Raw genomic sequence first — 9,157 nt, forward strand, 5'->3', positions numbered from 1 at the left:
CAGTGGTTGGAAGATCTTCCTTTCTGTCTCTCCTCTCTGTACATGTGACTTTACAACTAAAAATAAATTTTTAAAACAGAATTCAAAAGCTGTATGAAAAATGGTAGTACAAATAACATTGAAAGGACTTTTGAAAATGGAGTCGGGGGCTATGATTTACACATGATTCCAGCTGCTGCCTGAACATGAATGGTTGCTATTTCAATTTTGATAATAGGCATCTTGAACCGATCCTTCCATTGTACACACAGACACAAGATGTGTATCAAAGGTTACCAAACCACAAACTGGGAGCTGAATGGGAAGCGGGGCCACTAGAGTTAGAAACAGTGCCCATATGGGACCCTAGTGTATGCAAGGTGAAGACTTTAGCCACTAGGCTACAGTGCCAGGCCCTGGATTCTCTTTTTATTGGCATTTCTGCTAGGCATACACATTCCTCCCTGCAAATCCTAACACTCACATGTGTCTTTTGTTACACAGCCCCTGTTCTCAACTCTACCAGAAGGCTCCCAGCAAAAGAATTTTTACTAATCTCCAGTGAAACAACCATGTTTTCTCACAAGGAGCCTCTATTTTGCCTGCTTTTTCAGAAAACTGGTCCAGAGTTATTACATTTGTGCCTTCAACATAGTAACCTTTGAAATACCAAATAAAGCCCCTTTACTTCTGAGGTTTGTGAGTTTGAACTGATGTGTAAGTTTAAACTATCCCTTGGTGAGCTGGTTCAGCAGTCTGTTTTCCTGCACCCATGTGGGAGACCCAGAAGACACTCCTCATTCCTTCCTTCAGATCAGATCAGCTCCAGCTGCTGTGGCCATTTGGGAAGTGAGCCAGCAGGTGAAAGATACTCCTCCCTATAAATGTGATCTGCCTTTCCACAAAACATGAAATCTCAAGAAAAAAAAAATGGCCCAGGATGATAGCTTTGTGGCTAAATCCTTTCCTTGCATCTGCCCCATACAGGAGCTGGTTCCAGTCCTGGTTGCTTCACTTCCCATCCAGCCTGGGAAAGCAGTAGAGAATGACAGCAAGGCCTTAGGATCCTGCACACACATGGACACGGAAGAAGGGTGCTACTTAGAAGCTTCCCCAGAAGAAGCTTTTGGCTCCTGGATTCAGATATGCTCAGCGCTGGACATTGTGGCCACTAGCTGAGTGAACCAGCAGGTGGAAGATCTTTCTCTATGTGCCTCCTTTCCAGGCATGGCTCAATGGCCTAGGGGCTAAACTTCTGGCCTTAAATATGCTGGACTCCCATATGAGTGCTAGTTCTATTCCCAGTAGCCCCAATATCCATCCAGCTCCCTACTTGTGGCCTGGGAAAGAGGTCAAGAACCATCCAAAGCCTTGGGACTCTGCACCCCCTGGGAGATGCAGAAGAATTTCTGGCTCCTGACTTCAAATCGGCACAGCTCTGACCATTGCGGTAACTTACGAGATTGTATCATCAGATGGAAGATGTTCCTCTCTGTCTCTCCTGCTCTCTGTATATCTGACTTTGCAATAAAATAAATAAATCTTTAAAAAACACACATGCAATAACTGAGACCTATAAGGGAAAATGCAGAAAAACAAGCCCTGGCTTGTTCTCTGGCTGCTGTGGGTGCTGCCCTGTCAAGCGGGAACTGATGCCAATGAGCTTGCTTTATCTAGGGAAGCAGGGACATTAGCTGAGTCAGTCTAAGCCAAGGGGCAGGAAGCCTCCTCCTAGACCCCATCCTATCTAAAGGGAAACCCCAGGAGCCTGAATTCCTCAGCTTCCTGGGAACAGGGCAACTGGGCAAGGTCTTTCAGTGATGGATCCCAGGGCCTTGCGCCCAGGCTCCCACCACCAGGGTTCACACTGAGGAGACCTGGATTACTCTGATGTGGCTTCATGGGCACTCAAGTTTCTTCTTGATGCTGGCACCAGATTTTCCATTTTGCACTTTTCACTTGGAACTAAATCCTCCCTAAATATGACCACTGGAGGCATTCTATGCCAACTCCTGGCATGGTATTTCTATCAGCCACTGGCATGCTCCAGGGAAAATTTCCACCATCACCACTCTGCTTTAATGTTCAAAACCAGCACCCATACAAGATCCTGGTTCGTGCAAGGCAAAGACTTGAGCCACTAGGTTACTGTGCTGGGTCAAAATGGATGTTTTTTTTTTTTAAGATGTATTTATTTTTATTGCAAAATCAGATATACATAGAGGAGAAGAGACAGAGAGGAAGTTCTTTTGCCCACTGATTCACTCCCTAGGTTGCTGCAACAGTCAGAGCTGCATTTATCTAAAGTCAATATCCAGGAACTTCTTCAGGGTCTCCCACGTGGGTGCAGGGTATCAAGAGCTTGGGCAATCTTGACTGCTTTCCCAGGCTACAAACAGTGAGCTGGATGGGAAGCAGAGCCACTAGCATAGATTGGCACCCACACGGGATCCTGGCAAGTGCAAGGTGAGAATGTTAGCCATTAGACTACTGCAATGGACTCAAAGTGATGCACTTTGTTCCTCAAGTTTTGGTCACAAAATATGATGCATTTGTGCCCATATCTCATTAATGTCTTCTTGTGAATGCTTGAATGATCATGTGAGTTTGACTACTGAGGTCACTCCAAGGTGAAAAAGCCCAGAACCACAGACAAGACATACACAACTGCTTCAGTCTTTAGTACCATTGAGTGTTGGGGCCAGTCTTTAGGGGCCAGACATGAAGGTAAAACATCTGCATGTCACCTGGAATTGGCATCTGCCCCTTTGAGTTTTTCTTTTTTTTCTTTTTTTTTTTTTTTATTGTTGCTTACATTGTATTATGTAGTACAGTTTTATAGGCGCTGGGGATTCCCCCCACCCCTCCCATACCCCTCCCCCCATGGTGGATTCCTCCACCTTGTTGCATAACCATAGTTCAAGTTCAGTTGAGATTCATTGCTTGCAAACACATGCCTAGCATAAAGTTCAGCGTCTTATTGTCCAGATAAGTTCAGTGGCCTCTTGGGGAGACCTTCTATGGTCTGAAGATAGGTCTAACAGAGTAAAAATCTGGTCAGTTAAAAGCCCCAACAAGGCCTCAGTATCAATATACAACATTATGGAAGTAATTGACATAGTAATGGGTAAACAATATGTTAAAAATAATGCAAGTTCCATTCTTCGAAACATCTGGGTTGAGACAGTATCAATGACAGGTTCAAAAAATAACTAACAACCAAACAAAAAATTACAGGTTAAATCAAGGCAAACATGTGGTATCTAATCTTTTGGGATTCACTCATTTCCCTTAGCATTATAGTTTCCAGTTGTGCCCATTTAGCCACAAAGAACTGCATTTTGTTTTTTTTAACAGCTGAGTAGTATTCCATGGAGTAGATGAACCAAAGCTTTCTTATCCAATCTTCTGCTGATGGGCATCCACTTGAGCACTAGATAACACGAATTAGAGGCAAATCATTCCTTCTGACACATTCATGAACACCTAACCCAAAGAGTATGTGAGCGTACTACATTGGATATTGTTTTACACCAGAAAAATTAGAAATGAAATGCAGACTATACAGCAAAAATAGCTAGTTATTCTCTTTAGGAACAGCTGTATTTTGTTCAGTTAGGATTATTTCCCTGAGTTACCATTTCATTTCCCTTTTTAATTATCATCTACCTCTCTTCTCTTTCTCCATGAATCAATCACCATAATCTAAATGCTTCTCTGGTGATGCTAACCCAAACATTTCAGCAGCTCAGTCCACCACAGTGCATCTATCCCACTGCAGCTTTAGGGGCCTCCCAGGAACAGTCTGGATATATTTCCATTTATGGCATCTCCACAAAAGCATACACTTCCACAGTGGGTATGGCTGGAAAAAACAGGAAATCCTGAGCAGGACCTGGCATGATAGCGTAACAGGTAAGGTCTTTGCTTTGAACACAACGGGATCCATATGGGCTCCAGTTCTAATCCCGGCGGCCATGCTTCTCATCCAGCTCCCTGCCTATGGTCTGGGAATGCAGTCAAGGACGGTGCAGGACTGGACCCTGCACCTGTGTGGGAAACCTGGAGGAGGCCCCTGGCTTCAGATTGCCTCAGCTCCAACCATTGCGGCCACTTGGGGAGTGAATCAGACAGATTCTCCTTTCTCTATATCTGCCTATTCAATAAAAATAAATGGATCTTTAAAAAAAAGAAAGAAAACCTGAGCAATGGTTTTCTAACATACAAAGCTGGTTAGCTTCACATTTCATGACACCTTGTTAGAGTGTAAAACTCAATTCCATGGGGTAACTACAGTCCTGTATCCCCTGAGGAAGCAGAGAACATAAATCATGAAGTGTGCTGGCTACACCTGCTATAGCTAGGATTTCTTCTTCTCCTTCTCTCTCTTTCCTGGTCTTCTCAGCTATTTCCATTCTCTCCTCCTCTTTCTTCTGTCATAATTTATTCTTCCATTAATTTTCCTCCTTTCTTATACATCTTGTTATTTCATAGACCACATAATAATAATTCCATCATTTCACATGTGTATATGTGTGACAATTTTTGCTTAAATAAACTAATGGGCCTTAGGTAATGGACCTAATAATTTACAATATAAATAATATATGAGAGCCCAGAGAGATAACGAAGCATTTAAAGTCCTTGTGTTGAACTCTCCAGGGTCCCATATGGATGCTGGTTCAAATCCCTGTGGTCGTGCTTCCAATCGAATTCCCTGTTTGTGGCCTGGGAATGCAGTTGAGAATGGCGCAAAGCTTTGGGACACTGCACCTGTGTGGGAGAACTGGAAGAGGCTCCTTGCTTCAGACTGACTCAACTCCAGCCATTGGGGTCACTTGAGGAGTGAGCCATCGGTTGGAAGTTCATCCACTCTGTCTCTCTTCCTCTCTGTATATCTGCTTTCCAATAAAAATAAATAAATGACTCTTTTAAAAAATGTATGAAAACCAAAATAAAGTTGAATAAAACAAATTCATTCTGATACTTGAGCACATTAACACAGACTATAAGCTGGGAAGTGGATATTAAGTTTTAGTTCCAAGTAAGAAAATAAGATTGTGAAAAGAAGAAAAAATCATACAATTATGACAGAAACATCTATATCTTCTTTATAAAAACAATCTGTTTGTTTATTTGGAAGATAGAGGTACAGAAAAAAAGAGCTCTTCTCTCTGCTGGTTCACTCCTCCAAGGGCCACACCAGCCAGGTTGGATCCAGGCCAAAGCCAGGAACCAGGATCTCCATCTCTGCCATCAGCACACCTCCCTGTGCACAATGCTGCCAGAGGTCTTTGATAAAGACTGTTCATATATCAAGAAATCTTCATGTTGATTTCCATACTAATGGGACTAATTTTTGGTTATCTTTTCTCAAATACTCACCAGCATTTTCATTCTACCCAATAAATTAAGCCTAAGAGGAAAAAAAATCCAAATACTTTCATTCCTTTGGGAAAATTAATAATAGGACAGTATAAGCTCACAATATATACTTATAAATGTTAATTAAAATGAATAAAACCAAGCAATCTAATGTTTTAATCAAGTCAGGTTAGAGATTTCAAATTGAAATAATTAAGTTAGAGTCATAATTAATTTGATTTTTATGGAGTTAACAGTTTTTAATTGAATATATTAATTTATTTTAAATTGGAATTAATACATAAAATATAATGGACACATTTTATTTGATGTATATACTCACGTGCACACACACACACATAGTTACAAATGTTTTCTTCGTTAAGTTATTCCCTTAACATAACACAGTTCTCTTTCTCTTCCAGAGTGAAAATCCCGGTATAAATACTCAAAGAAGGAAATAAATCAATAAAAATATAGCAGTAGAAGCAAAAAATAAATAAATAAATAAATAAATAAATAATTGTATAGTACTTGCCGAATTCATTCTTTCAGTTGAAAATGATAGTTTTTAGCAAAAATAATCAGTCAAAATTACAGTTCTTGATATTCAATTCAAACAACCCTCAGTAAAACAAACAGCTCAGCTTTACCTAACAAAACACTTTAAGGGAACACTTGGTCTCCCAGAACTGGGGTACCTGCCAAGGCAATTCATCAATACCACGAACAACAGAACAATTTTCAAACTAATTTCAGAAGACATAATACAACCAGACTTCTCAAACCACTAGCCATCGCCATAAAATCACTTTAATCATTTATTGCCCAACCCTCCCTCCCCCTCCAATAAAAGCCTTAGTTAAGCTTTTGATTCGTTATTCTGTTCCCAGAGCCTCCCAGTCCAAGACCCAACCACCAGGAACACACAGGACCACACAGCCCCATGCGATGCTATATTTACCCCCACACCACCACTAACCAAGACACTTGTTACTTTTAGAAGCCACAATGTTACAAAAATATTTCCACTTGAGATGGATATAATAGAGAGAACAATTGTTCAGTGAGTTTTCAGCAGTAGGAAGAAAAAAAACAGAACCAAAAATGGCCAGTGTCACTTACTCCCTGCGTTTAAAAAAAAAAAAAAAAAAAAGTCGGCCTTTCCCACTAACTCCCTTGTCTGCTCACCCAAAGCCACAGTAATATGAAACACAGGCCAAAGAGTTTGGTGGAGCTCTGTATATGCCAGCACCCTGGTTTCATGGAGCCCTCACAGCCCAATGCCTTCCAAGTCGCAAGGGAGGGAGGCCTGCACTGCCTGGGGGCTCTGACAGTGGAGGAACTGGACGCAGAAGCAGTCCCCGAGCTCCCTGTTAAACAGGAAGCACATGATGGTGTTGATGCCAGCCTGCATGAAGGTGAGACACACTGAGGCGGACAGGTAGGCCTGGGGCGTGGTGCTGGGCCGCACCAGCATCTGCAGGTAGCTGGCCAGGATATAGGGGTCCCAGAGCAGCAGGACGAGCAGTGTTGTGTCACAGAGCATCCTGCACAGTCTCTTCTCCATCTTAAAGTCCTCCAGTAGGAGCAGGCAGCACGACCTTGCCAGACCCTGCAGCCCAGATGCCAGTGAATGTGGTTAGCATAGGTCCATGCCAAAGCCCGCTAGCCAATTGGCGGCTGCATGGCCAGCAGCACCGTGAAAGGTCCAGTCATGGCTGATGGTGGCTTCTAGGCTTGCTGGCTTAATCTTGCAGTGATCATGGATGAAGAAGAGCAGGTAGATTTAGACAAGGCTTGTAACACCCACCACCAAGGCTAGCAGCAGCAGGAGGCTGAGCATGTCAGGGGTGAGGTCAAGCTGTTGCTCCAGGACACATGGCACACCCCAGTCTTTACCACCGTCATCCAGCACAGGTGGGAAGGCCACGGCCAGTGCCAGCATCCAGGTGGATCACACCATCATGGTGGTGCATGGCTAGCTGGCCAGGCATTCAGCAGAGAAGCCGTGGTGTGCCATGGCCAGGTAGCAAGTGACACTCAAGCAAAGGAGCAGGAAGGCAGCTTGAAAGTAGAAGAGTGTGGCCAGGAAGGTGAACAGCTGGCAGTCCAGTGTGCCCAGCAGCACCCCTATGGGGGCCTCTGCCCAACCAAGAGCCAGCACAACTGCTTGGAGGCAGATGAGTGCACACAGCCCTTTGGCCAGGCACAGCTGGAATAGCACGCAGTATGGGGCATGGTGCTGGGCGTGCTCCCACAGAAGGAGCAGCACAAACATGTTTTGGCAAGCCTCACGCAGAGTAGAAGGCCTAGCGAGGCCAGCTTGAGGCCCAGAGCAGCCACCTCGCCGCCACTGCTGACCAGTTTGCTTATGCTCCCCATCATGGCAACTACCAACAGGCGCTCTGCCCTGGGATTAACCCCCCTGCCTTAGCTCTCTCTGACGACCCCCTCTAGTGCTCCTGTGCTGCTGCTGCTGCTGCTGCCTCAGTACCAGCCCTGAGCTAGCTCAAAGGGCCTTGGGGGCTCACCAGGTGCTCTCCCAGCCCCTCCCTGGCCTCCTAAGCCCCAACTGCCAGGCCACTGCCATATCAGGAATGGTGCGCACAAGCCTGTGGCCACCCCCCTGAGCCCCAGGCACCCAGTACTGCATTGAGGACAGGACGTTCTCCTCCAATGCCGCCAAGCCCCCTCCCCTCTGCTGGAGTGCACAGAGTGGTTGCCCAACACCATATGATTCTTACCCTTCTTTCTTCACTTTAGAACCTTTTTTTTTTTTCACGATTTGCTTATTCTTATTTCAAACTTAGATGTACAGAGAGGAAGAAAGAGAGTAATATCTTGACTCCCTAAGTGACCGCAATGGTGGGAGCTGAGCAGATCCAAAGCTAGGAACCCATATCCTCTTCCAATACTCCCACACAGGTACAGGGTCCCAAAGCTTTAGGCCATCTTCCACTGCTTTCCTAGGCCATAACCAGGGAGCTGGATGGGAAGTGGAGCTGCCAGGATTGAAACTGGTGCCCATATGGGATCCTGGCACGTGCAAGGCAAGGACTCTAGCTGCTAGGCCAACATGCCAGGCACAGAATTAAATATGCCTTCAATCAAGTTTTTGATTTGCACATGGTCCGAATTTGCCTTCCTATAGCAATATCCATTTCAGGCCACTCTCCATTCAATCCTTCTAGTAGATACATCCAAAAGCCTAAAGAAAGGCTTTGGCATTCCTCTTTGTCACTCAGATAAACTAAATGAGTGAGTAACTACATTTTATAATTTTAAAAACATATTTATATTTTTATAATTTTATACAAATTTGCATAAGTTATGCTATTTTAAGTTTTTTGGTTGTTCCAAGATTCTAAGCGTTATGAAAACTATAAAAGCTCTAACTATAAAAGCTCTAATGAATATGGCTTGAAATATATGTTTTTACACAGGCAAGATCTCCATTGAAGCATTCACATACTGCAACATTTATGTGAAGGAAGCAGATGATTCTCATTGTTGACCATTGTTCATTTTCAGTACAGCGTATTTTTGGAAAGATGACTATAGATATTAGTTTAATCTTAGTATAAATGATCTCCATATTACAACCATTTGTCCCGGTATCCTCTCTTATATAATTTTGAAAGGGGATTGTTTTTTTTTCCCCTTGGAAAAATGATGCCACCATATAATTCATGAGCCCGTGATGAATTTGACTAGAGAAAAGAGATTATTTGGAATGAACCAAACTGAAGTAAGAAAAAACACCAAAACACATGGGATATAGCCAAAACAGCAAACAATCAAAAAAACAGTA

General features: G+C 43.5%; 1 pseudogene; it reads right to left on the reverse strand.

Moving 5' to 3' along the window:
- Positions 1-6,616: 6,616 nt before the first annotated feature.
- Positions 6,617-7,728, reverse strand: LOC121150540 (annotated as a pseudogene).
- Between the last annotated feature and the right edge of the window lie 1,429 nt (positions 7,729-9,157).

This window comes from Ochotona curzoniae, unplaced genomic scaffold (assembly GCF_017591425.1).
Source record: "Ochotona curzoniae isolate NIBS_2020 unplaced genomic scaffold, NIBS_Ocur_1.0 contig_2193, whole genome shotgun sequence".
Classification (NCBI taxonomy): Eukaryota; Metazoa; Chordata; class Mammalia; order Lagomorpha; family Ochotonidae; genus Ochotona; species Ochotona curzoniae.